Source organism: Alosa sapidissima, chromosome 7 (assembly GCF_018492685.1).
Source record: "Alosa sapidissima isolate fAloSap1 chromosome 7, fAloSap1.pri, whole genome shotgun sequence".
Classification (NCBI taxonomy): domain Eukaryota; kingdom Metazoa; phylum Chordata; class Actinopteri; order Clupeiformes; family Clupeidae; genus Alosa; species Alosa sapidissima.
Genome location: NC_055963.1, coordinates 15,488,219 through 15,513,218, shown reverse-complemented (window position 1 = coordinate 15,513,218; position 25,000 = coordinate 15,488,219). Strand labels below are relative to the sequence as shown.

Genomic DNA, 25,000 nt, shown 5'->3' with positions numbered 1-25,000 from the left:
CGCATGCCCAAATTTCCGTCAGTGATTCCAGGGACACTGAAAGACCTGGGTACACGAAACTTGGTGGGCATGTAACCCCACATGGATAGCATGGAACCATCGTTTTTCGTTTTGATCTGTAGCCCCCCCCCCGCTGGACTGGACCCCCCGAAAGGAGGGTAGGGCAGACACAGTTTTCTGTGAATATCTCGAAAACCGTAGGGTTTAGGAGGACCATTTTTTTTTGTATGTTGATCTCAAGGGGCCATGTCAACCCATTCCATAACCACTCATTTCATGTATAGCGCCACCTAGTTAAACACAAAAAAGTAAAAATGAGGTGTTGTAATTGAAGGTATCTGTGACCTAACATAGTCAAAACTGCACGAAATTGGAAGTGTAGGATCATTATGACACCCTCTGTATGCACGCCAAGTTTTGTGGAATTCCGTTCGTGGGGGGCCACACAATAAATTAATTTATGTTACTATACACCAACTGGCCTGTAGGTGGCTGGAGACAGTTTTCTGTGAATATCTCGAGAACCGTAGGGCCTAGGAGGTCCACCTTTTTTATGTATGTTGTTCTTAAGGGGGCATGTCAACCCATCCCATTACCACTTATTTCATGTATAGCGCCACCTAGTTAAAAATTAAAAAGCAAAAAATTAGGTTTTCATCACAATATCTCTGGCTGACAAGGTCAAAACTGCACGAAATTAAAAGTGTAGGATCATTATGACACCCTCCGAATGCATGCAAAGTTTTGTGTACTTTCGTTCATGGGGGGCCTTACAATAAAATTATTTATGTGTACATTTAGTGACGTACACCAACAAGGATTCCCGGGACACTGAAAGACCGGGATACACAAAACTTGGTGGGCATGTACCCCCACACGGATAACATGGAACCGTCATTTTTCGTTTTGATCTGTAGCCCCCCCGCTGGACTGGACCCCCGAAAGGAGGGTAGGGCAGACACAGTTCTCTGTGAATATCTTGAGAACTGTAGGGCCTAGGATGACCATTTTTTTCCGTATGTTTGCCTCCAGGGGTCATGTTAACCCATTTCATGTGCACAAACAGATACACACACACACATACATTCACAGTAATCATACGTATGACACATACTCACACAGTAGACATATGTACGCTTGCATGCACAGGCACATACGCAGGCACACACACAAGCACGCACACACACACACACACACACACACACACCCACACGCATAACATAAACATAACACAAACAATCAAGAATTTCTCAGAATTATGAACAGGCAAGATGGAGGTGGGGTTGAATAAAATAAATTTTAAATGTGAAATCTATGAACTAATCATGTTTTGGTACTTGTTGTCTAGCAGATACCAGTGAGAATTGAGTGTGGATAATGCAATTTAGTGAGACAGAATCATATAGGCCTTTCAGCGTGATTTCTCTTTGTGGAAAAAATGTGCTGGACTGGGCGGCGGTCATATTTTGTACCGCTCTGCGGTACATCTAGTTCCTGTTACTATAGACCTCTTCGCCTACAAAAAAGCAGCCATCTTTGACATCCGGTATCTGGCGATTTTTCCTATGGGAAAATCATAGATACTGTATATCTACGTATGTGGGAAAATAACATTGGGATTTTGAATTATCGCACCTGTTAAACTCTCGCGGGGATGAAAAAGTCTGAAATGCAGACGTTTGTCCTCTGCCTTCGAGTGGATACTGTGAAGGCGGACACTTAGATTTTTGCTACCCCAGAGCTAACTTGCAATGCAACTTGCCATAGGTAGTTAGCCTCAATTAACAACCGGATCTCCTTATATGGGCAAAGATGGCCGTTTTCGTTCTTTTTTGTAGGCGAACTTCAGAGGTCTATTGCAGAGGGAAGGTAAAGTAACGTGCATGTCTAACATAATGTGGAGACAGTACTAGCAATGCATTTAAAGATTAAAAAAGATGAAATCAAATGTCTCCCACAGGATCCAAACTCAGTGGAGAGCGTTATGCGCAGCTTGATGCAAATTCTTGCAGCAGCAGCCAGGTGGACAGGTTCAAAGGTATAAGGAGACAGGCTTGAGTGTAATATAGGCAATGTGCACCATTTTCACATTAAAAAAAAGATGCTGAAACATATTTGCCCAATCGGTATTGTTGTCGTGAACTACGAAGTCCGTGGGACTCATTTATCATTAGAATTGGAAGTTTTGTATTCACTCCAACACCTTTGGCGAGGGAAAGGAAAACAATTGTGATGCAAAACGGATTGCGAGGAAACTCATTTGAAGTGTAAGGTCACTGAACAAATGTTTGCACTGGATATTTCTTTTTAATCTAAGCTTTATTCCTCAGACACCAGGCGCCAGTCCTACCACAGGCTATAGGCCAAGTGGTACAGAGAGAAATGCCAAGGTATAATGCATACAGTGTATGGATTGGTCAATATGGTTATTCTGCATGTGTATTACCATGTGTTATTTATGCTATAGGTTTTCAGACAAACTAAACATGTAGCATGCCATCACTAGAATAAGACAGAATGGGGTTTTGATGCCCCATCTGGGATGCAACAGTCATCATACTGAAGATGTAGTTTGAAATGCTCTTTCTCTGCACTCAACAAGAACTTTTATGTTTTGTGTTAATGTTTACCTAAACTTTATGCTCCAGCAATCAGACACCAGCCCGGCCCCTGACAGGCCCAAGTGTACAGAGAGAATTGCAAAGGTATAATATACATGTATACAGTGTACCCATTACGTCTGTTACATTTAGTATGCAAATGCATTTAAAGACGTAACCTTGAATTTCTATGCTTTTTGTTTATCAGACAGCGCTGTAAAAATGTGTGCGGGAATTTCGCATTATGATGGCTAGAGTTGCTAGCCTAGAAATCTAGACGCGCCCCTAGCGGCAGCAAAGCTAGTCTAGCAACTCTCCGTTGGCTTGTGAGCTCCAGAAATCGAAACTTAATCAGGACATTGAAATCGTGTATAGAGTCGTTTGGTGGGCTTAACATAATGATTGATGGCAGAGTTGCAACGGTTTGGCTTGAATTCCCTGCTACTTGAAAACAAATATCCTATTGTGTCCTATTGCGTGCAGAGGGAATTTGAAAGACAACTGATTATCCCGCCCCTCGGACTGAGCACTGCGAACGGTGAGTGCCCAGACCCTACATTTTAATGTGGGTCTGGCTCACCAGGCTATAGAGTTGCAGGACTTAAATAAATTATGTGCAATTCCTGCAATCCCGCACTGAAATGTAAGATGTTAACAGTATTTTATTTAATCCATTTCAAATTGTTTTACAGATCATTTCCTGCCATGTTCCAGGGGGGGAGGAGGAAAAGGGCGTACCCTGGTGTAGCAGTACCAAGTCTATCTGTGAAAACGCAAGATTTGAATTTCTGTCTGTTGCCGGAGAACACAAACAGAACCCCTAAATCGGAGGTACCACTCCTGCGAGCCGGACTTGGGAGGCGCACAATAAGCATTAAAGAGAATGCCGATCATGATGAGGTAATATTTTTATCTGTATTTCACAGACCTGGTCAGTTTTTTTTTTAGATTCTATTTTGTGTATATATTTTTTATGTTATACATTTTATACTTAAACAACAAAAATGTACTTAAAGTGCTCTTTAAACCTGCTCTGAATCAGGGTTTCTATGTAATGTTATTTCTTAATGTAGATCTCCAGAGTCCTCATGGAGGAGTACCCTAAGATGAGGGGTTTAACGGGAGGCTGGCTGCTCTACAAAGCAGCAGGTATGGAGTATCACTATTGATAGATTATTTGTTAATTAAAAGGTACAGTCAGGGATCTCAGAATATCAATGGGACATAGCCCTAAGTATATTCACTGGAAAATTGCATAGTATTTTCATAGCTTGCACTTAAAATTGTGTTTTACATCTGGGGCCGTATTCCCAAAGAATGTTAAGGCTAAAAGTAGCTCCTTACTGGCAAATTTAGGAGACTTTGGGACTCCTAAATGACCGAATGTGGGAGAGCTTTGAAGAACTCGAGAGGACTCCTAACTCACTAAGACCTAAGACTTATTTACAAACAATCTTAAAGGTTGATACAACCTTTAAGCAGCTGTTTGTAGCATTTAATGTCGTAATGCTACAGGAGCTCTTAAGCGTGAGGGAATAATTGTGCATCGTAACTGAGGGATGCAATAACGCCGTCAGCAACCAAAACCATTCATTGTCAACATGTAAACTAAATCTAAAAGCTTGTGCATGACTAATGATGTCAACCATAGCAACGGAGCTCTTCTATTATGTTAGAAATTATAATTTTTCCTTACTAAGAGTAGGTCTGAGCGGCCTTGTGAATAGATTAAGAGAAAACACCCTAAAACTTCTAGTGCAACTCTAGCAGTACTCCTAGTGGCAAGATGAAATGCTTCCTGAATGCGTCCCCTGATCCTTCTTTAAAATGATACAGCTCTTGTATCTTTCCTGTGAATAATTGTAGGTGGCAGTGGACAGAGGAACCTGTCACTTCTACCCCAAGGGTCTCAAGGCTATTCAGCCAAGCTGCAAGTTTGAGATGTTGTTCATTGAGTGAGATACAGTAAGATCTAAATAGCGGGGATAGCCAGAATAGATGAAACACGTTTTAATCAAACGTAATTTACAAAGAGATCGTATCACACTGAAAGCTCATATTTTGTCACTAGCAAATAGCCTATATCGGTCCTTTGTCAAATACAGTTGCATTATCAGCCCTGACCAAAACCGTTCAGGAATTATTAATGCAAAAGTGGAACGTACATAATGTTTCATTCTCCCTCCTTTTCAGCACGAATGAAACAGCATGAGAGCATGAACCATATTGTTTCTCCCGTATTGTATTTGCCAAATTTGACAACAGTCTACATTTCAAATCATGCGGAACATATTGTTGACCAAGGGGTGCTGAATAACAAAATAATCATGGATGTCCGACGATTTCTCCCCCAGCATATGATTCGAATTTAGACAGCTAAGTACGCCATTTCAGCGCCGTGTATGAGTAGGTCTAAGAGTGAAGTTTTATAATGCCCTGGGCAGCCACATTCCACTGCATCCTTTCTGTAACCGTTTCGTGTCATTGCGAATCTTTGGTGTTAATTGGGCTTTAAACAGACAATCTGACAGGTTTTAGAAGATTAAATACAACCGAAACTAAAAAACAGACCAGGCCTCTACTGGAGACCGACCTTTAACCCAAACCTGTAGCCACGCCAGGCGTCTCTTTGGGACTCGGCTATTATTTGAAGTTTTACGGTACATACAGGTAATATATTCTATGTAATGAAATACAACTATTTCTGGTTTAAGTGCACCTGGGGAGCTGCCGAGTGCATCCAGCACCGCAGACAGTGTTTCAACCAGTGTAGAGAGACAAAGAGGTGCCTGATCACGTCGAATTGAGCATTTTGCTACTTAAAAGGATATTCCTGAGGATCCTGGATGATAATGGTTATGATGAATTATGGGTGCAAACTTTGTTTGGGAGCAAAATTACATTAATTTGTGGAGTTTTGAGCAAGGCCGATGTTTGCATTAATAATTAAATGGCTTATAGTGAAAGCATAAAGGGCAAGCTAGCATGTCAAAACACATGGGGCCAGATGTACGTACATTTGTGAACGTAGCATTATCAGCGTCATGGACACACAGCAGATTGCGAACGCTGTCAGACCCAAGTTTCCGTCGTATTTATCAATCGTTCAATCCCTAGTGTAAACTGCGCCTTTCTCTGCCTTTCTCCGCCCATAAACACAATTTACGAACGTCCACAACTGAATGGCAGCGCCTACATACAAGCGCAGTTGAATGAAGTTAACTGATGACAACATTAAAAAGAATCAAACGTTTAGCGATCATAAAATAATACCATACATGATAAGATGTAAACAAGCAGGGAGATCATGAAGATCAGTAGTTCTACTCAGACTACTTGTGCACGTAGGCTATGGAAGATTGGTCAAATCTAGCAAGTACGAAAGTTTAAGTGAATGACGTGAAAGTGAAAGTAAGACATTCGAAAGGCCGAATAGTTGTATAAGTATACTTCTGTGGTAATGTGATGAGGGTCCCTATAGATAAACCAAAGTATTGTAAACGTTGAAAATGTACAGAGCTTAATTTGTTTATCAATAAGTAGACCCCAGGTTGTTTTAACTCAGTAGTATTCCTGTAAATATTATAATAATGTTTTCCAAAATGAATGTCAATGTCCTGTTAACAAGTCCAAGATTTCTAATGAATGTTATAAAAAATGGTCATAAAACAAACTTGTCCCTAACATACAGAAACAGATCAAGAATTGGCTTGGAAAAACATCCTTTCTCCCCAAGCGGCAGCAACCCTCTTCACAAGGCAACTTTTGCGGGAAAAGGAGGCAGATCCTCCGATGCGTGCGAGTGTAGACATCAGAGAGGACCAAGTATCCCAAAGTAGGGACGTCCTTATGTTCTACAAAAGGCTGGAAGTTGACTGGGCACGTCCACTACACTGTGTCTTAGAGGGTTATTACAATATGAACCATAACTTGTATTACGAACCATTGTGGCCCATGCATACATGTTAACCTAGCCTGGCTAACGTCAGACCTCATCTCATTGAGATGGGGTCTGGGAACTAGACATTCATTTTCTCGTATTTGAAACGTGGTTTACGAATGCCCAGAGCCGTTTATTGGGTGCTACGAATGTAAATATCTAAACCTGTAAATATGTACATAACTGTGTTAATGTTAAATAATTCATAGTTCAAAAGAAATTCTGGTCTTGAAAATTATTTCTCCATCTCACACTTTTGACTCTGATCACACAAAATAAACACACCATTGTAGTTTTAAATGCTCAGCTACCTTAATTTTGAAATCTTTTTAGCAAGTTTGTTTTTGCAAGCTCATGCATAGTTAAAAATTTCTCTATGCCTCCTCTACTTCTCCCTGATTGTCCGCATGTTCAAATCCTGTATAGGCTCCACTTGGTTTGGGGTAGACATTTCTAACAGCCACACCAATCCGTGTGCCCTACCCTCTCCTGAAGTGTGTGACTTACTATGAAATTGTTTTTAAAATAAAACTGATTATTGCATTTTGATCATTTAGTACGATGTACTTGCACCATAGTGCTTATCTGTCTCCACATTATGTTAGACATGCACGTTACTTTACCCTCTTAAGTTCGCCTACAAAAAAGAACCAAAACGGCCATCTTTGCCCATATAAGGAGATCCGGTTGTTAATTGAGGCTAACTACCGATGGCAAGTTAGCTCTGGGGTACCAAAAACCTAAGTGTGCCGCCTTCACGTACCGGAGATCACAGCATCCACTCGAAGGCAGAGCACAAAAGTGTGTTCAGGAAAACGTCTGCATTTCAGACTTTTTCATCCCCACAAGAGTTTAATAGGTGCGATAATTCAAAATCCCAATGTTATTTTCCCATAGGAAAAATCCATAGACATAATATACATAGGCGCTGCATCGACCGCTACTCCCTACTAGTGCTGACGAGACGTGGGGCCGCCATCGTGGCTCGGTCATCCACTCCACTCAGTGTAATCTGTTTGGCTGGTGCAATGAGCTGTCAGCGCATTTAATTGATCATACCTCATGGTTCGGCGTATTTTAATAGTCATAGTGGGTTTAACAGTAATAGAATATTCTGATATATGATAAAGTGACCTGGATAAGGTTCCAGCCCCAATAAAGAGATTAAATAACAAGGAATTAAGAAACATTTAGAAACTGCTAAGATCAGCCCCGTTCATTGCAATCAGTAAAGAATCAGGGAGTGTCTTCGCAGGCCCAGTGAGACAGAGGTTACAGTCATGCAGTTGGTTCTATGATTTCGGCATGTAATTTTGTATGTTCCCACCTTGCTAAAATTGCTTGGGTACACTTTGGCTGAGAACAAAAGTGCTTCAGACAGCAGGTGGGCAAATAAGATGGCAGAACATAGGGAAACTGGGTAAACTCAATAAAAGAGGACTGAGTCAACCAGACGATGGGAAAATGTTCATACTTTAATTACTTTTTCTGCTGTTAACCCATTCGCACTGGATGCTGCATGACGCAACATTCTATCTCCCGCCTGTTGCTGCATAGCGCAGCATTGACTCTCCTGCTGGATGCTGCGTAGCACAGCATGCTTTTTATTTCATGTTTCTAGATATTAAGGTTTTGGTAGACGTTGACAATTCTTAGTATTTTTTCAGAAAACCCTCAGGAAATAAGGTTGTTTAGTCTAGAATGCCTATAGGAGAAGGATTCTATAGGCGTTTTTAGCAAGCATATTAGGAGTAAATGGGTTAAAGAATGTGTATGTGTTGTCTGTATGCTGCTGAGACCTTGAATTTCCCCTGGGAATCAATAAAGTATCTATCTATCTATCTATGTATTATATCAGGAAAAACTAAATCAAACTGTTGGAACACTTATGTACATATTTACACAATCATGTTGTTATCAAACTGTTGAACACTTATGTACATATTTACACAATCATGTTACTTTACATTAATACACAGGATTAGATGTTAAAATACCTTGTGCCAAAATCCAAGGTAAAAACACATCCAGAAGCCCCTGCTCAAGTTTAACTTTAAAAAGCACACTACCCACAAATCCGCCAACAAATGGTCACAAACACAATACAAATGGCCCATCCAACAGCAGTATATAGTATGCGGCATGTCATTGGGGTTATCAAGTGGGCACCCTCATTCACCGATGTTTCGTTAAGTTAGGCCCACGACACCTCATGAAGGCTTAACAGCGAAACCAGCGTCCTGGAGACACTCCCCTCCATGCTGCCACCATATTACCACGTTGAAATATCCAATACCCAAAATACTCTTAACCAGCCCAGGCATGGTCAAGGTTGGCTAGGTTGGTCCGTCCCGTTGATGTGGACTGAACCATAACCATAAAAACCCTGGCCAACCAACCATCAACCTAGGCACAGCCCATCACAAACACAAAACATATTAGCCAGTTAGCTTACGCCCCATGCTGCCACCATATTACCACAACAAACATCCAAATACCCTTAACCAACCTAGGCATGGTCTAAGTTGGTCCGTCCCGTTGATGCGGACTGAACCATAAACCATAAACCATAAAAAACCTTAGCCAAGTACAATCAACCTAGGCACAGTCCATCACAAACACAAAACAAATGAGCCAGTTAGCTTACCTTAGCTTGCGCCCCAGGAAGGGTAACTTCTCCTTACCCACAACCATTCGCTTGCCCGTTCTGCTGCTAAAGACATGTTACTAACCACCTGCCTTACACTTCGACCACAAATGCCCAATTCAGACAGCAAGCCAATAGCAGATCTGGCCACAAACCCACGTGCACCGATTTCAATAGGTCTTAATCGTGCACTCCAACCTCGCTTAGCTGCCTCCTCTGCTATTTCAGTGTATTTAGCTCTCTTCAGCTCATTGGCCACTTCCACTCTGTCTTCCCAAGGAACAGTGAGTTCAATGAAGTAAACTATCTTCTCTGAATCCGACCATAGAATTACGTCGGGTCGTAGCTTAGTACTCACTGTATGTGGAGGTACCGCCATCTGCTGGCCAAGATCAACCTTCATTTCCCAGCCCGCCCCATTTTTCAACTGGCCGGTTTTACACCTGGCCTTCGCGGAACAAGGTTTATCCCCCTGAGGTACAAAGTTAATTTGCCTTACCCCTTTACTAGCTGCTAATTAATTGACTTCTCTCCTTTTATCCTCTATTGCCGCTGCCACACATTTCAATACCTGGTTATGACGCCACGTATACCGCCCCTGGGTGAGACTTACCTTGCACCCTGATAGGATATGGTGGAGACTGCCCACACACGAGCAAAGTATGCATTTATTATCCTCACCAAACCATTGACTTAAATTCTTGGGAGATGGGAGCACATCATATGTAGCACCTAACATAAATCTGATCTTACCAGCTTCCATGCCCCATAGATCTTTCCATGTAATCCGTCTTTTTTCCACCCCTTCCCAGTTCACCCACTGCCCTTGTTTTGCCTGCGACACTGCCTTAGTACATCTTACAGCCTCCTCCTGTCTATGCATTTCCTCCACTACCATTTTCCTCTTTTCTCCTGCAGAATGTTGTTATACCAGGACAAACCAAATCAAACTGTTGGAACACTTATGTACATATTTACACAATCATGTTGTTATACCAGGACAAACCAAATCAAACTGTTGAACACAGTTGTTATGTACATATTTACAGAGTAAAGAATAGGCATATTCACACTTCAAGCACATCTTGTACATGGTGGACAACAGCACAATAGATGTCTGCCCCAAAACATGACGATGGAGCAGTGGGGTCAAAAACTTGACTCAGTTCTTCCATGCTTAGGGGAAACAGCAGTTCAGGCAGCTGCACTCCAATTTCCTCGTTAATGTGTGTGATGTCCATGTCGGGGGTATTGAATGCCTGAAATAATAGAATTCAAAGATTTTTAAAGACTGGTGTGCAGTCTTATGCAACCTTATATGCAACCTGCATACAACCAAGTCAGGTGACATTAATAACTAAAAACATACAAACTCATTCTAAGTCAAATTAATTAGTTAAAAACAAGGTAAACAGACAAGACTTTGACAGATTGCTTTTGTGAAGATCCCAAAACTTAGCCAATCAGATTCAACATTGTATGGGGAAAGTAGCTGATGGAACCATACTGGTGCTTCCTTACCTCAACATGGTCAGGAGGGCCTACAGGGTTCTGCATCATACCAATTTCCCACAGCTGATTTGGGGTATGATTGTTCTCGGTGCGGATTGGATGGTTATTCCAGCCTTGTGTGAAAGTGTCCAGACTCTGCTGAATGCGGGACAAGAACACAAACTGTGCACAAAAAAGATGGGCACTATTTGATGGGTCGAGCAGGCCATCCTCCTCCAGGCCGTGGAGCACATTATAGTAGATGGAGGACACAGCATTCCAAACGTCACGCCACAGACGCTCTATCCTTAAAACGTAAAATAAAAAGCATAGTTACCAAAGTGTGGTAACAATTCCAGCTACGACTGTTGATATTGTGTAAACAAAGCTGAGGCATTTCATGTTTACTCGTAATCTATGTAAAAATACAGTAAAGTATTTTAAGATTGATCCCTGCAAGAACTTTTAACATCATTGAAAGAATTACACAGGTCTTACCTTTGATTATGGACACTTTTGCCTGAGATGAAACTCCCTCTGCCACAGCCACGAACTGCAAACATATGTCTGGCTACATCGACGTTTTCCACGCCTTGGTCTCCCCTGACCCTTGAGATGTCATAAAAAATATCTAACTAATTGGGATTATGTCAATAGGGACTGTACATAGGACAGATAGACATTTTTGCTTATTCAGTAAATACAAAACAAAACAAATCTTGTTACCTAGACGGACAGCTGTGTTGGGCTACAGCCTCGAGAATAAAATGCAGAGATGTTGATGCCTTGTTGTTATTGGCAACTTGTAGGTACAGGACCTATAAGAGCCAGTGAACACAGACAATGTAAAGAAGGCATTACGGAGACACATCTCTCAAGTAAAGTTAATGTATAGAACGCTGGTCATATAGGGAAATAAGTCCCGACAGGATGAACAGGACTAATTTTCTGATAATAACCAGCGTTCTATACATTATCCCTTACATAATCACCGGCAAAGTATATATTGACTAAATGGTCATATCGTGGGGAGTTTATTGTTTTGTTTTGGCAAGTAGCTGTGTAAGAAGTGGGATAATGTATAGAACGCCGGTCATTATTGGAAAAATAAGTCCCTTCATGGCGGAACAAGACCCGCACGTCGGGGTCCAAATCGCCCTGTCGGGACTTATTTTCCCAATAATGACCGGTGTTCTATACATTATCCCTTACATATTTAACTACCGTCATATGGTGCAATACCAGGCATTCTGTGTGCACATTGGCAGTGGTAGACGCCAATCCCACTATTAACAGTCACTATTATTATACAAAGAATTATGTTGAGTCTGCTCACTACTACATAATGTTGCTTTCAACATGTGACAATGAGTGTAAACTCCACTATGGTACTAACCTTTCTTAAAAAACCATCAATTCCACCAAACAGTACCATATCTGCAAAATATAACAATGTTATTAATAGCAATTCATATCTTAACGTTTAATAGTGTTTGGTGGTGGTGTGTGTGGAATGGGGGGGCAAAGTGGGAAGTGCAAAAAAAAACAAGAGTAGGTGTGACATGCCATTAGGTAGGAGTTAGAGTATGGCAAAGGGACTATTTCAATTGGAATACATTTTAACATGTGTTCGCTATATTTATTATCAACTAACCTGATTAACTTGTGGTTTGTGTCAATATGAAGGAGTGAGAGAGGAGCTGGCACACTGTAGCTCCTTCTCATTACACACCCAAGTCTAGTCATCCTCTGAACTATCCCAAGACCATCAACCCGGTGCATAGAGTTCCACACCCTGGTCCACTGAACCCTGTGGCCTAAAGCCTTCAACTGCCCCTTTACCATCCTCTTAAGACCAAACTGTTCTCAGACGCTTTCTGCTAACTGTGCCGAGTTACAAATTCTGAATCTGCCTCGATAATTATTCTACTTTGTCTTTTATTACTTTTTTTTACTACTTTTGCCTTTGTTTTTGCTTACTAATTATTTTTAAATGATTTTACCTTGTGTTTTATGTTTTCTTTTTATTATGATCTTTACCTTTTAACTATTCTTTGACTATATTGCCCTTCTATGCTTTTATTTGTTATTATCGTTTGGTTTTGTTTATGTAAAGCACATTGAATGACCTCTGTGTATGAAATGTGCTATATAAATAAACTTGACTTGACTTGACTTGACTGGAACCTATAAGACAATGGGGAAAATACCATCACAAGAGATTTGTTATTAGAGGAATAATGTGGGGGAAAGGCAGGTGAAATATGTCAAAACAATAAACTACAACAATCACTGTAGTGACAAAGTAAATGTTACTTTTAGAAGTTACTGCTATGGTGCAATATGCTTGATAGCAAGGAGAAGGTATGCATTAAATAACCAATTGCTGAAAAAATATCAACCCAAATTTGGTGAGGACTCCTTAATTCCTGAGATCAGGCAGTCAAGCTCATCGTCGGACATGATACTGTATCTGTCCCTTTTGCAGATACCCCACTGCCTCATCCTACGCTTTACGGTTTTTACTGAAACACCAAGCAGTTTGGCTATGCAGGGAATAGACAGGTCCACTTCAATCAATTCCAGCAGGTGGTCTTGGGAAATGATCAACTTGGGACGGCCTTGCTCTCCTGTTGTCTGCTTCACCACAACAGCTGTTCTTCTCTGATCAATTTGATCATTTAAGAGTGTGACCAGCTGGAGAAGACCTTCACGTACCTAAATGACAGTTTCTAATCATCAATGGGCCTCATTTATCAGTGAACTGAGATTAAATATTAGTGTAAAAGTCTTGCTCTTATTTCATACCTCTGGAATGACATTTATGTTTTGCGTATCTGTGACATCAAATAGTGTGCATCTGTGTGTGTGGGTGCAAGAGTGAGCTAGCCTACTAAAAAGAATAAAGACCAAAGAACAAACTTACCTCCTCTGGAAAATGTATGTGGGCAGACAGTGAATCGATCAGGTACATGTCACTCCTGCAGATGAACTCCACATAGTCCATGTCCAAAGGCTGTCTTTGCAAAGCCTGCTCCAACCTGGAATGTAGTCGATCAAGAATACTCTTTCCCACCATCGCCTGACAAAGGAATAACGGTGTGTTTCCACACACCGAAATTTCGCGTCGCTCTCATTGAGGTTGAATGGAGACGAAATTCGCCCCGGTTGGGCGACATGAAAGCGAATCGCCGAGGCAGGCGAAACAAAGTTGGCCAAAGTTTAACTTTATTTAAATGAGGACCATTTGAGAACCAATCAGGTCCGCGTCTTTGTGTTTTGAGGCGGGAGTTACAAAAAAGTCTGACCAAGATGGCCGAGACTACCTGAGCTGTAACACGAAAATTTGTATGTGATTAAAATGTTTCTACACGAACATTGGCACTTGTATCAACACGAATTGTGGTTTATATGCCACACGAACTTAGAGCACATACACCACTAAATAGACCACTATATACTGTATGTTAGTTTAAGCACTCAATCTTTTTAGCTAGCTGACAGGCGAAATGCTAGTATTTTAGGACATTGGATTGCATTGTAAACCTAGCTAGACAGCTAGGCTACATGCTGCAACACAGGTATGAAATATGTTATGTCTTATTGACCTTGTTGTTTCTATGAACATGAATTGTTGTTTATAGGCAACATCAACTTAGTCGAGGCATAAAGACCCCTGGATATCTTCATTAAGTACTTAAACGTTTGAACTAGTTGATTAGCCTAATTAGCTCGCTTGCCACCACTGGCTAGACACTGCAGTCAAAAGGTTAGCGGTTTCGCCGTCACGCCACCGAGGCGAAATTTCGCTGGCCGAAAATCGCGAGGTGTTTCGCTGTGTGGAAACCCACCGTGAGACTGTCATCAAAAGGGTTTCACCATAGAAAACGCTTGAACGGGTTTATTCATTTACATTCAGATCTTGCCATAGACTTAGGTGGCGTTTACACGACGCCGGTTTTTGTGAAACCGGTGAGGTTTTGTTAACGGTTACACCTTGCGTGTACACGACGCCGGAAGTTTAGGAGACTGAAACCGATAGCTTTTGAAACCGGCTTCCGAAGTGGGAGCTTTTGAAACCGCCGGCTAACTTTCGCCGTGTAGACGCCTCTTGGTGCGAAGCCGGCAACTTTATGACGACATAGCCCCACCTCTCAACTCAGCCACGGCACTCGACCTGACATGCTGCTTGTCAAAACAAACCAAACCGTTTATTTATCATATTAAAATGTTTTTCTTTCCCCTGTCATGATTTATGTGCACAATGCAGCCTATCAGCCTTTAGTGGCTAAGTTAGAAGCACACTTTAGCTTAACTTAGTTAAACATTAGCTTACTGCATGTTAGTGTTTTCTCCAGTGGTGCTCAGACCTAATGCAATGTGTAGGCTAAGCATTTGAAATTTCACATAGCAGTCACATACCTTGAAAATGAACTTTATTAGTTTAAAAGTTGAATTGAAAACCGAATTGTCTGTAGTCTCCTTATTTCATGCGACTACTTAACCAGAGCCCTTATTAGACATTCTCTGGCTTAACAAACTGTTTCAACAACGTTTTCTTCTACGCGATTCACGCAAAATTATCGTGAAGTTTCTGCACAGCGGCGCCATCGAATGGTCTGGCATATGCACTACAGCACATTTAGCCGGTTACACCTCTGTGTGTGCACGCGAGTTTTTTCTTTACCGGTGTCGTTAAAGGTGTGAAAGCGGTAAGAGAAAATTCACCCGGCGGTTTCATGTAGACGTACCCTTAGCCTAAGTGCTTGCTTGCTTGCTTGGTAGGTAGTCTACCGCATTATGTCTATGGTTGCTGTAGCAACCGCTACTGTGCTTCATAAACTGAGGAGATAACCTTGCAATTGTGGTTGAAATACTCCCAAAACACAAAGAAAACTAAACAAAATATACCTATGTAAGAAAATGGGATGTTGTTGTATTCCAAACAATAAACCATCAGTCCTGGAAGGGCATTACTACGGTTAAATCTCACTATAATCTCCTAACTGGGCGCTATGTCCCATTACAACCCATCCATTTGATTCATCTTTTTGCTGTCCACTAGCTAGGCTATTTTGCTGTGGCGCGAACTAATCGTGACGTCACTTGCAAAGGCGCCTTCACAAAATAAACGTGTTCTTATATCAAATAATAATAGCAGATAAACATAAATGTGTGTACAGTATTACTGTTTATAATCATGAATGAAACCACTGAATCACCCTTACGAAAATGGAATGAATAATTCACCTATTTCGTCAACATTACTGCTAGCTAACCTATGTCTAAAAAGCGGATGGGAATAGCTAACGTTAAGTTACGGCTCCGCTTCAACCCTTTTTGCGTTCACAGTATAAATTGAGCTACCACGTCACTCTTAATTAAGTTATAATCTTGCAACCCCAATGTTTGTCTGTTCTGTTAAGTTAGGCTAATGTATTTGTGAAGGTAACGTTAGCCTGCACAATGCAAAGAAATAAATCAATTATTCAGCCTAAGGAGACTGTTGCAAAGCACACAATATTCGTAATAATACAATATTATTATAACATTATAGGCCTACATTATTCGTATGTACACCCCTAGTTTATAAGTAAAACACCCACCTGTTTGCCTGCTTCCTCCATGGCATGCCTCTGCTCGGCTCTTCCATATGAAGCCAATCTGTTTAGCGCCAGAATCTGGGAGGTCGGTGGGTGAACGCTGATTGGTTGGCAGTAAGCAATGTGTTGATTGGCTCTTCAGAAAGGCCGTAAAATTAGGGTCAAAAGTCCGTAAGCATTGTATCTCAGTTTCACGCTCGTACTTTCAGTGTTGCGCAGCAAAGCATCGCGTAGGAGATTCACACACGTACAAAGTATTTGTGCAGGTACATATTTTTTTCCACACGTGTACAAAATATTTTTACAGATCCGCATTTCCCCGACATATGTACAAAACATTTCTACAGATGCACATTTATTTTACATAAGTACGTAATATTTCTACAGGTACATAATTTTTTCTACAGGTACGAAATGCCTTTGCACATTCAGAACTCCTTCTGCACAGCTGCAAAACTTTATTACACATGTGAACATCTTTACACAACCTCTCAATATTAATGACCCTATTTTGACTCCATAAAAATGGGCACACTTTCTTCTGAATTTCTGTCAATAGGTTTTGTAAAACATATTAATTTGTGCATATATATAAAAACTACATCTTCAGACAAGATAAAGTATAAATTCAGTTATGAAATCAACCTACAAATTGTATCTGTGCAAATTTTGGAAACAGAAGTAGGTAACGTTCATGTATCCATTCAGACCAGATCATTTCTAAACGGAGCAGCTGTACAACACAGAAAGGACAAGGGTATTCAAGGGAAACTCTGTAGTTGTGGAAACTACAATAAAATGTGATGTTTTTTGATGAAAAGTGAAAAAATTAATGTAGCCGTCTAGTCCAATAGACTCCCATTCATTTGGGACTCGCTCACGACCACCCCTAGGGGAATTATGGGTGAACTGCAACCACTTTCGAAAGAACGGAAAGAACGGGAGTGAACAGGCTCTCCGTAAACAGGTTCTGTTCAGACCGATTCAAACGAGGAAGAAGAAACTTCAGTTTTAAACGCTGATTTACGCATCAAAATGTCCAGTTGTTGGGTGTTCAGATAGTTTTCGCAATCTTTTGTGGTTAATCCCTTTGAGTAGCTTGACAAACTAACTTCTGTTTCACAAAGTGAACGCACTGTGTACAAACAGTAAAAGGGTCCAAAATTGCTGCTGGGTGTTGTGCCAAAGTAACGTTACTGTGGAATGATAGCGCTGTGCAGTGGGGGCTGCCCATCTGATCGTGTTCTGTTCACAGATCCTGTATCGCATGATATAATAGTGTACCTTTTGACTATCTTGTTGTGCCAAAGATTTTGGGAGACGCATTCGAAAAACACTGCACTCCTTCGCGGCCTCTCTTCCTACCACCACACCACTAGGCTAGTCCAACTACAGTAGCGCCCTCTTCTGACATGGAGTCCTGTTGTTGGCGCAAAATGCTCCCTGGATCAGTGCCGTGATAGTCTGGGACTATTCTGAATATTTTTGTAGGTTTTATAAAAAGCAATGTATGCTTATTTGTATATAAACTATAACAAATATAATTGCAGTTGCACCTCAGAAATGTGGAAAAGTTTTTTTTTTCCTTCAGAATTTAAAACTTTTCATATATTTAGACTAGGCTACACAAAGTTAAATATGTCAGTTTGTTGTTTTATTCTTGATTACGGATCACAGCTCATGGAAAAAAAAAAAAAATCATAAACAAATATTAGAATAAACTGTTTATAACACAGAGATGTTGGTTTCCTGTGCCTTTAATCTCTCAGTCTGGTTCAGCATACACAACATAAGAAGTCATTTATGCAAAAAAAACTCCCCAACCAAGTGTATAAATTAACTATTTCAGATTAGTCCGATTAATTACTTTTCAGAAGGTTGACATTTCTGTATTATAAACTCTTAACATGCGAGACTGCTGATTTGACAGTTGTCTAGGAGACACTCACTGACACCCACAAGGAGGGTAGCCACAGAAGGTCATTGCAGAAAGGGCTGGCTGTTCTAAGAGTGCTGTTCATTGAATATTCATGAAAAGTTGACTGGAAGGGAAAAGTGGTAGGGAAAATGCACAAGCACGATACAAGAACTTCACAAGGAGTGGACTGAGCCTGTCGGTGCATCAAGACTACACACAGATCTGTTCAGGAAATGGGCTATAAGTGTTGCATTTCTAGAGTTGCAATTATTGCAGAGACAAGGTTAGAAGTGTGTATGGGCTAAGGAGAAAAATACCTTTGTTGCCCAGTGGTCCAAAGTCCTCTTTTCATATAAAAATAAATTGTAAATTTAATTTGGAAATTAAGGTTCAATAAAGATCCAAAGAGGCACAGAATCCAAGTTGCTTAAAGTCCAGTTTTCACAGTCAGTGATGATTTGGGGTGCCATGTCATCTGCTGGTGTTAGTCCACTGTGTTTTATCAAGTCCAGGGTCAATGTAGCCACCCAGGGGCGCTGCTATAATTTGGGCCCTATCAGACAATAATTCTGAGCCCCCTATAGTATATAGTATTATTTGGGGGGCTTAGTGCTGGGCCTTTAGAATCGTTATACACCCCCCGACCCCGTGGCGCCCCTGCAGCCATCTGGAGATCTGAGAGCATTTCATGCTTCCATCTGCTGACAAGCTTTGTGAAGATCTAATTGCCTTTTCTAGCAGAACTTGGCACCTGCCTATACAGTGCAAAAACTGGTTTGCTGACCATGGTATTGCTTGATTGGCCAGCCAACTCACCTGACCCAAACAGGAATATGAGAGACACCAGACCCAACAATACAGACAAACTTCAGGCCGCTATAAACCTGAGCTTCCACACCTAATCAGTACAGATACAGTTGCAAGCCCCGTCTTTTGTCCAACTCTTTTACATTTCTAAAGAATGCCTTTTGCATTCAATTTACATGTGTGGATATGTTCGATCAGTAGTCTTAGCTCGTCATGGCCAAAGGTTCCCAACATCATGCATAAAGTGGCCATTTGTTCTTTGTTCTGGCCCCTCTGCTGAGAGGTTAACTCAGTCCTGGGCCTACTTGATGTCTTGCACCAGAATACAGGAAATCACATCAAACAAATAAAAATTCTGGGGGAGGACCCTAATTAACTCTGCATTAGGGATCGACCGATATGGATTTTTTAGTGCCGATACCGATTTTTTTCTATCAGCCTAAGCCGATGACCGATACAGGCTGCCGATTTTCTTGAGCCGATATTTGGAGCCGATACTGCTTTTATTTTGCTCCCTCAATTTACATCATACAAATGACACATAAGTAGACAAATGATGATAACAAATGTTATAATTCTCAATTTAAAAAAGGAACATTGAACTTATGGATGGGTGCACTGAATATGGTTAAAGGAGAATTCCGGTGTGATATTGACCTTAAGTGTATTGAAACATGATACCGAGTGTGAACGTATGTCTCATAGCCCATCTTGGCTTGTCCCCTGCACTCCAAAATCTGGCGCTAGTTAGCCGATGCTACCAACAGCTTTTTCAATGGTGGTGCTTCGGCATCGGGCTAGCCATGCAAATAAATCACTGTTTTACACCCATTTACGAGGCTCAATGTATCTCCACACTTCATTGGTAGACTTCCGAGGGCCCTGACATTTAAAACGAGACATTGAGAACTTTGAAAAAGCACTGGTAGTTTACTTACAAGACGATTTATACAGACAGTATCTTCACGAAGTTTAGCGTTTGCAGCCATCTTGAATTTAGTCACGATAAGTCGAGCAACGAGTAAGAATGAACAGGTATGATAAGGGATCAGATTCCAAAAATAATTCAGTGGAAATGCATGGATTCCAGTTTCTTCCAGTAGCAGCAACTGGAATCCATGCATTTCCACTGAATTATTTTTGGAATAAGCCAGGTGGTCGCTGAATAAAACTCCCACAAATATCTCGGAACAACGTCGGCATTACTTAATCATATGACTGACCAGTGTTCGTAACAGCTACCGCTACCCCATGCATACGGATAGCCTACAACTTAGCTATTTGCAGCTCCCTAAATACAATGGCAAGCAGTTTTATAGAAGAGGGGCATTCAGGGAGGGAGACACACACACACCACACGCGTCCAACACTCAGCCAGGTGGTCGCTGAATAAAACTCCCACAAATACCACGGAACAACGTTGGCATTACTTAATCATATGATCAGTGTTTGTAACAGCTAGCTACCGCATGCATATGGATAGCCAAGCCTACAACTTAGCTATTTGCAGCTACCTAAATACAATGGCAAGCAGTTTTATAAACGAGGCATTAAGCATTAAATAAAGTAGGCTACCTATATCATCCGCATTTTCCATTTGGACCCACAAACTTGCTTCCACCTTCAAAGTTTATGGCAATATTTCAGCTAAGTAGAACAGTTAAAAGATGCTTTGAAAGTTTAAAGTTTACTGTTGTCTTGAAGAGCAGGCTTTCAGCTCTCTGCTCGTGGGGGAGGGGCAGTCTGCACGTGAATTGCAGCATCTCCAGCAACACAGAGCTGCCTGTGGACGCCTGTATGTAAATAATGGGGGGAACGGAATCGGAGAACGCAGCCCACGTAAAAAACGCAAATATCGGCCCAATATATCGGCCGGCCGATATATCGGTCGATCCCTACTCTGCATCTAAGATGACACCGAGGCTTGTTACTTTTGGTTTGACCTGGTGCACCAAGTTCCCCAGATTACTAAGAACAATGTCTCGCTTTAGTTTTGGTCCAACCAAAAGTACCTCTGTTTTGTCATCATTTTGTTTCAAAAATGTTTTGCTCATCCACTGATTAATGGAGGTTAGGCATGCAGTGAGGGACCAAAGGCCATCTGGGTTAGTTGGCTCCACAGAAATATACAATTGGGTATCATCTGCGTAGCTATGGAAGTTAACATTATGCTGACTTATGACGTTTCCCAAACGGAAGCATATATAGGGAAAATAGCAGGGGACCAAGGCAGCTCCCCTGGGCCACACCAAAAGGCAAGTCATGTTTTTCAGACACATGATCTCCTAGACTGATATAAAAATCTCTGCCAGTAATGTAGGTTTGAAACCAGTTTAGAGCATTATCAGAGAGACCCACCCACTTCGCAAGGCGGTGAATTAGGATGCTATGATCAATGGTGCCAAATGCCGCACTCAAATCCAGAAGAATAAGGATTGAGACTTTGTTTGAGTAAGTAGCCAGTCTAAGATAATTGACTATTTTTACTAAAGCTGTTTCTGTGATTTGATCTAAAACCTGATTGGTTTAGGAGGACGGTATAAGGTTATTAGAAGTACAGCTGGGTCAGCCTTCAGAGTGAGGGCAATATACTCAAAGGAAGCGAATTCGCCAAAGTTGACTCTAGTGCAGCTATATTTGTTTGAGAGAATGGAGGCAATTCCACCACCTCGTTTGCCTTGTATAATTGAGTGGAAGAAATTATAATTAGGGGGACAGGTTTCAACAAGAACAGTTTCGCTGTCTGAGGTCAGCCAGGTTTCAACAAGAAACAGAAAATCCAATTTTTTTCACTAAAAAATCATTGATTGCAAAGGTTTTGGTAGTAAGTGCACCTATATTTAGTAAGCCCACGTTAGCTGAAAATGCCTCTGGCTTTTGAGGAATATGCTGAGATATGGAAAGAATATTTGTTAGGTTTCTAGTTTTAAATTTCTCTTTTCTTTTTACTATACGTTGGGTAGAAATCAACGTTGGAATAGAATTATAAGCATAAGTCATGCTATTGCATGAAGCAGCTTGATCTATGGTAGTAGTATTGTATGTTACCCTGCAGAAAACATTCTCAGACCCATCCACATGTATAATGCCATTCGAATCAATATCTGGGGGGCGTGAATCTGTAATATTTTCTACAGAATGCCAATGCCTCAGTGTGGACGTTATGTTGTCAGAGAGTAGCCTGGCTCCATGTTGGTTTGGGTGGAGACCATCACGCTTTAGCATACTGGGCCTCTCCCAGAACAAGCCCCAGTTGTCTTATGGTGAGATGCTCCACAACCCTCATTATCATACAGTATTGGTCTATAAATGTATGTTGTGAATAATAGACTCATGTTTGGTCTTGAAATAATACTTGTAATGTGGGCAACAGTCTGATCATGGTTTCATTACAATTTAATGTATCTGTGCATAGTTGTAGACTAAGAACTACATTATAGTTCTAGGTGATGATATCCACCTGGGCCACACCCATCCCCCTCAGGTAACAAAGGCTCTGATGAGTGGGGGTTGGCCCAAGGGGATGATAAAACAAGAGTTCTCTTGTCTATGTGCGCTCTCTTTTCTCTTTGGTCTTGCCCTGGGGTTCTGACCTCTCAGACCCTCTCTCTCCCTCTCTCTCTGTCCCTCTCTCTCTCCTTCCCCATCTCTCTCCCTTTCTCTTTCCCTCTCTGTCTCTCTCTCTATTTCTGGGTTTGTACTGTTTTATCTGGTGTATCTGTTATCTCTAACTTAACTTGTTAAGTTTACCTCTGTGAGTTGGTTAAGTTTCCTTTGTTACTGTTACTTTACTTTACTTTGTTACAGTAGACTATGTCAGTTTACTTTTACATTCAACTGAAGTGAGATTGATATTGACTAAGACATTTACCCTTTAAGACTTAGTGCTTAAATAAATTGTTAACCTGCTCACCAATCGTATATCTCTAATTCTCGTAGTATGCCATGCAGGGGCGGAGTGGGGCACTAAAATCCACCGGGAAAATTCTGACTGCACCGGCCCACCCCCCTGGCTTTCCTCAGTCTTTAATCCTATTATCAAGTTGTCTGCTCCTGCCCATTATGTCCAGCAGGAGGTGCCATTGCTCAGAATTTTGTGTCCACTGGGGCTCCTATTAAGGTTTTGCTCCTCCGTTCTAATGTTACGTCACCGTTTGTTTACAACTACAGTGGTAGGCAGCCTACAACAGTCGGGTTGCATAGGCTACACATGGTTACAAATAGCTTCAAAATTGAAATTTTAATATCAAATATTGACCGGGATGCCGACCACTTGTGTAGGCCCTAACAGTTGGTTTTACAATAAGAAGCAAAAAAGGGCGACGAACAACCGTTTAGCCTACCTATCCTCATGGTTGTGGAGGATGATCGTTAGCAGCTGTGAAGTCTTTTATTCCCAAACTTTTCCACGACAAGGCCCCCCAAATACCACTAGGTTCTGGCCAAGGACCCCTTTGATGTGTTATTAAACCCATTGACAATACTACGGTAAATGTAAAAAATTCATTAAGCTAATCCTAATAATTATTTTAGCCACAAGTACTTCACGATGGAGCATACAGTGTGTAAAAATGCCATTTGCGGCCATTTGCTATATGAGAGCTATCACTCTATATTTTCCATGATACACTGGGAATAATAGTAATGTTCAGATATGCGACAAATTATTATAATGGTATTGTATAACAACCCTCATAGTAATAGGTATATTTTAGATTTTTCAAATGTGTTTGTTGCTTTTATTTTTCCTTCCAACTTGCTGAGGCCCCCTTGGCACCCCCTTGCGGCCCCCGGCCCCAACTTTGAAAACCACTGGCCTAGGCTACTGTCTACGAAGACGTAGGCTAAAATACAACTATCTACAGTCATCCAAAAATTAATAGCAAGAGATAGGCTATGAAGGGAAAAAGTGCAGCATTTTAAACATGGTAAGAATATTTTTACCGTTACAGTTTTGTCTCGTGAAATTCGTGCTTGTGGACATCAATCACCTATCTCCTGTCCTTCTATTTAACGTTATCATGACTGTCATTTGATTAGCCTATATAATCACAACAAATGCTAATAAATGAAAACAGAATAGGCTTATGTGCTATACCCCACAGGTCAGTTAGGCTAACTCCCATATGTAAAAATAAACTGATTTGATCCTATGAATTGTTTAGTGATCACACACAACTTAACACAGCAACCTCAAACACCACTGTTGAACCTAGGCTACTGCTTCAGTCATGTAAGAATAGCAGTTTATGAATTATCTTTACCCGTTTAGTCAAGTCCACATGACCAAAATAACAGCCTAATATAATGGATAACTAATAAAAAGTCTCATACAATTAATGAACTTTATCACTCACATTCTGAGTTTTTCTGGGTGGTTATATATCTTTAAATAAGCCATCGCTGTTATGTTATAATATGATACAGGATTCATGACTTTAACGCCATTAATATTACATGATGCTGACTGACGCTGGCTATAACTGTAGGCTAGTGCTACCGTTTAACGTCTGCTGAGTCTACATGCCTACCAAAACCTGTCGCTGTTCAGTTGAAGTTGAATGATCAAATATTGTTTGATTTTGTGTCAACTTTCAGAGGGAAGACGTTCCTTTCTGGCCAAATTTCACAGCTTCTAAGAAAGCCTATCGTCTTCGTGTAAACCGAGTTTTGAACAGAGGAAAAAAAGTTAGGCTACCATTAGGCTACATGCAGGTTCTCCCACAGACTGTATATGGGTTCTCCCATAACATTATCGATACAGATCAATGCACCAAATCAGGGCGATTTTAGTGAAATAGGCCGAACGTTCCTGTGACAGGCTATCAAATATTGAACAATGGGATAACGTTTCATCATCACCTTTATTTATATATTGATGCCTGAAATGTTGACATTGCTGAAATACAGAGATGTAGCCTACTGAGAGGCAGCTGCAGACGATGTTCAATGGGTTCAACTTGTCCCTTGCCTACCAGGTGGATTAAACAAAGC

At 41.0% G+C, this 25,000-nt stretch overlaps 1 protein-coding gene across 1 annotated transcript in view; it reads right to left on the bottom strand.

Annotated features, from left to right (window-relative positions):
- The window catches only part of LOC121713804 (erythroid membrane-associated protein-like), a 54,303-nt gene that overhangs the window by 14,647 nt on the left and 14,656 nt on the right, over positions 1-25,000 (bottom strand). The window lies entirely within an intron of this gene.